The sequence below is a fragment of the Gnatocerus cornutus genome, chromosome 6, assembly GCF_029298725.1.
Source record: "Gnatocerus cornutus isolate USDA-ARS CGAHR chromosome 6, icGnaCorn1.1, whole genome shotgun sequence".
NCBI lineage: Eukaryota > Metazoa > Arthropoda > Insecta > Coleoptera > Tenebrionidae > Gnatocerus > Gnatocerus cornutus.
This window is the reverse complement of record NC_142238.1, coordinates 15,334,144-15,339,137: the sequence shown is the minus strand read 5'-3', so window position 1 is coordinate 15,339,137 and position 4,994 is coordinate 15,334,144.

Genomic DNA, 4,994 nt, shown 5'->3' with positions numbered 1-4,994 from the left:
TTGATCACATCGGGGACAATCGGAGAGATTCGAGAGGGTCTAGACGTGGAGAAGGGATATCGGGAGGCGCCGTCTTGGCGCCAGGCCCGGACTTCGCACCTACCGGTATGGTGGCCATTAAGCCTCATTTCCACGGTCCGTTCTAGAGAGAACAGAATTTGATTTACGATGGAATTTGAGTTATTGCACCATATTTTGCGGTCAGAAAATTTGCAAATCCTATTGCACCCTTGGTTTACAATCCTCTGTTCCGATTCGGGCGGACAAGCTGGTTGAAACGCCGAACCAACACACGGACTGCTACATTTGGTGATAACCAAACAGTTTTAATTACTCCAATTCTTTTAATTTGAACACTAATTTTTTATCATATGTTAATATAAGGTAAATAACACATAAATGTGGATTAATTTTAATAAAGATGGCGATAAATGCAGATATTTATTTCCTGCATTGTAATTTACAGAATCATTGCATGAAAAAAGGTGGATAAATACAGGTAGGTTTCTTATCTATGTAAGTGGATTAACCCTTTTGAAGTAATTAACAGGCCTCTGTATTCTTATGGATTTAGTTAGGTTTATTACCTGGAGAGTTAAATTTTTTATATGATCCTGTAAATTAAATCTGCTAAATAGATTTTAGGAGAATTTACTTACACAACGTATCTGCGAAATAAGAAACTTGAAGGATCAATGAAGTTAAATAAATTCTGTACTGGTTCAACTCAACGAATCATTTTGTCTGTTCGACATCGGTTCGACGGACATTTCAACACAAAACCAAGACAGAACGGACAAAACCAACTTGTTCGTCCGACGTGTTATAATTTTTAGGAGAAATAAATAGCTACTTATCAAATAAGCTACGTTCGATATTTGAGAATGACCTTAAATCTTATGATTTGAACTTTTTTTTGGCCATTTCATAAGTAATAATCTGAAAACTGCAGCTACTATTTGATGTTAAATAACTTTCATTTTTACCAATCAATTGTCAGCAATCATGAAGTGCAATTAAAAAAAATTAATTAGGTTCTCTGCGTTTCGTCTCGGTTCTCTGTCGAACTGTCCGGTGCGTTCTGTCGTGATTCTGTGTTGAAATGTCCGCCGAACCGATGTCGAACAGACAAGATGGTTCGTTCGTTCAGTTGAACTAGTGCAGAATGTTCTTAAATTTGTTTCATTTTATTTATACTTCAAGTTACTTATTACGTGGATATGTCAGCTATGGTAATTTTGACTAATATTCAGAAAATTTAATTCATAGAACAAAATTAAAAATTTAAATCTTCAGGTAATATCTCTGACCAAAATCCAAAAGATTCAATTCATAGAACGCAGACCAAGCATACAAAAATCCCTGTTTTTCGAACGTACAAAATAATTTCATAAGTTAGGTTCATTCTATGCGGCCAATTTTATTACTGTGCGTTCTGTGTTTTGTTCTGTGTTGAAATGTCCGCCGAACCGATGTCGAACAGACAAGATAGTTCGTTCAATTAAAGCAGTAAACTTTGTATTGTAGGTAAATTGTCATATTTCTCATAAACCGTCGTAAGTCAGAAAGACTCAATTTATAGAACGAAATTAAAAATTCAAATCTACAGGTAATAAGTCGGACCGAATCTACAAAAATACTACCTGTCGGTTTCTTCAAAAGGGTAAATCCACTCACAGAGACAAGAAACCTACATACCTGTATCCATTCACGCGTGTTTTCATACAATAATTTTGTATATTTCATTGCAATATTTAGCTTGATGTTAAAATAACTTCTCCACCAGTAAAATAATGTCAGGAATAATCAATTGAAATACAGTAACATTTTTTTATTCCTATTTAACGAGATTAATTATACAAAAATTCTGAAATGCATTGTTTATTGAAAGTTTTCTCCAAAGGAGCGGCTAATTAATTATTCTGTGCGTTCTGTGTTGAACTGTCCGGTGCGTTCTGTCTTGGTTCTGCGTTGAAATGTCCGTCGAACAGACAAGATGGTTCGTGCATTTGAACCAGTACAGAAGGTTCATAAATTTATTTTATTTTATTTATATTTCAAGTTACTTAGTTCGTGGAAATGTCTGGTATGTTAACTTTCACTAATATTCAGAAAATTTAATTCATAGAACAAAATTAAAAATTCAAATCCTCAGGTAATAAGTGACCAAATCCACAAAAATACAGACCTGTCGGTTATTTCAAAAGGATAAATCTACTCACAGAAATAAGCAACGTACCTACCTGCATTCATTCGCGCCTGTTTTCATACAATGATTCTGTACATTTCAATGCAGGAAATAAGTATGTTCATCTACATTTATTAGCATATTTATTAAAATTAATCCACATTTATATGTGTTATTTACCTTATTAACATTATGATAAAAAATTAGTGTTCAAATTAAAAGAATTGAAGTAATTAAAACTGTTTAGTTGTCACCAAACGTAACAGTCCGTGTGTTGGTTCGGCGTTTCAACCAGCTTGTCCGCCCGAATCGGAACAGAGGATTGTAAACCAAGGGTGCAATAGGATTTGCAAATTTTCTGACCGCAAAATATGGTGCAATAACTCAAATTCCATCGTAAATCAAATTCTGTTCTCTCTAGAACGGACCGTGGAAATGAGGCTTTATTGCGCGGATTACGTTGGATGGACGCCGGGATATATTTAGATTCGGCACCGAAGCGGCGGAGGAAAGTGAAAAGACACAAGAAGACACCGGAATTTTGGGCCCCAACGACAATTTCTACATTTGTGGCTCTAATTCTGCTCGTTTTGGCACTACAGCCATCAAATTTATGGATATTATTACTTTCGTCATACTTACTAAATATGTAAAACTACAAAATTATAGACTAAAAAATACCAATTTGAAAATTTTTCATGTTTGGACAAAGGAAAATTTTCGAAAATTTTACATTTATGGTTCTAATTCTGTTAGTTGTGACACTACCGCGACCAAATTTATGAGAACTACTCTTTATAAACCCCTTATTCTCTGGGTCCAGTTGCAAAATTCTACAACACAAAAAACGAAATTTAGAAATTTTTATTTTGTGACAAAGTTGAAATTTCGGAAACTTTCTATTTAAGTGTCTAATTCTGTTAGTTTTGGCAGTCACTCTAGCGATGAGTTTCATAGATCGCTGTCAAGCTAATTTCATTGGCTTTCCAACACACCATCGAGCAATCCCATAACTGCGCAAGTTTTCAAGAAAAACTGAAGAAAATAGAATTTTGTCCAAAAGAATCTAAACAAATAATTTTTCCAAAAATATCTCTGAATCTGAACCTGATGGAGCAAAACGGACTTCGTTTTCAATTATTTATTTATTTTTATTACTTTATTATTTATTTATTATTATTTATTTACAAGAAAAAAAATATAGAAAAATAGAATTTGTAATTTTTATTTTTTTTTTAATTTTTGGAAACTAGACTCACAACTGCATTATTCAATTGCGAAAGTAAAACCATGAGATGACCTTGAAAGTGACAGTACTCGTCTTGGACTAATTAAGTAAACAGCAACATTTAATTGCAGGTAATCGGCAGAGTTGACAGTAATTTATACGCCGGCATGCAACAAACTTGACATTACTAATCTAATCACCGTTGAAAATTTACACAAAAAAAGAAAACAAACCAACAAAAGCCTTCGGAAAATCTGTTTATGAGTGTTTAACGATTGCGTTGTTACGCTTCGCAAACGGCATAATTTGTTGAAATAGCGCCAGGAAATATGATAAATTATCCTCGCTGTTCAAGACTGTAAACAAAATTCGCCACTATATATTCTTATTTTTAAACAAAGTAATAATTCTAGCTTCCTGATTAATTAAGGACACGCCAAAAATATTTATAAACAGCCCCAGCTTTCTCCCGACTGAATTCCGAATTGCATTTGCCCGTCGCCTCCAGTCCGCCCCTGCTCGTCAAATACCAATAGAAAACGGTGCCGACGGCGGTCTAGACCGAGTAGACACACTTTCCGGCGCTAAAGAAGGCTCCAATCGCCACATCACATATTGTTATGCTTTTAGATGCGGATCATCGTCGAAGAGAAATCCACCCCTACCCTCTCCACCTCAGGAAATGTGATCTTTATTATTGTTGTACGGTCGGAACTGCTGGCGCCCACCCTCTAATTGTTAACGGTCTCTTCTGGTGCCACGGATTCGTCACAGACGACCTTCCTGGTGTTTCTAACTTTGGAGGTCGATCCTCGTGAGGTGACTCAGGTCTTATCTGCTATAATTAGCGCTATTTACCCGGAATATGCGATGAGATTATGTAAAAGCGCAAAAGTTGTTGGTGCAAATGCCAAAGGAATTCGAAGAAGGGCAAGATGCTATTTATAAGAACGCATTATTTGCATTTTTTTACATTGTTTACGACGTTATCTGGCGCTATTACTCAACTATTAATGGTGTCATTGGCGCCAGTCTTATTCGCGAAGTATTTGTCGAAATTTCGGGACACCTGTTTGTCGTTTCCATCCCCCCAAAGCATTTCGAAAATAATCAAGAAAAAGTTACATTTCCCACCGCCCAACGCGGTCTGTGTTTAACAAACCACAACAATAACACATAAAAACACGAAAATTATACCGACGATCTAAATGATAGAGGCAAGGAGGCGCCTTCTTAAAATGCCGCCAGAAAAACATCATGTGTAAGAACAATAAAGACCTGTGTCTCCACTTCAATGCATATTATTTCGGTGGCATCTATTTTCGACGGCAATTAACCGGAATTATGGTCGCTCGCGTCTACCTGTTGGCGACCCCTGCATTTAATAACAAAACTCTAATATTCGTTATTAAAACAACGCAAAACTGCTGTCACGACAACGCAAAACAAAAAAAACTAAAGGTGCGACTACACGATCCCCATATCACTAGATAGCACTCGATCCGCGCTGTTATCAGCTCTCAGACAGTCGCCTCGCAAATTTGTCACAGCCCACTCTCGGTTTTATTTTTCTTGGTA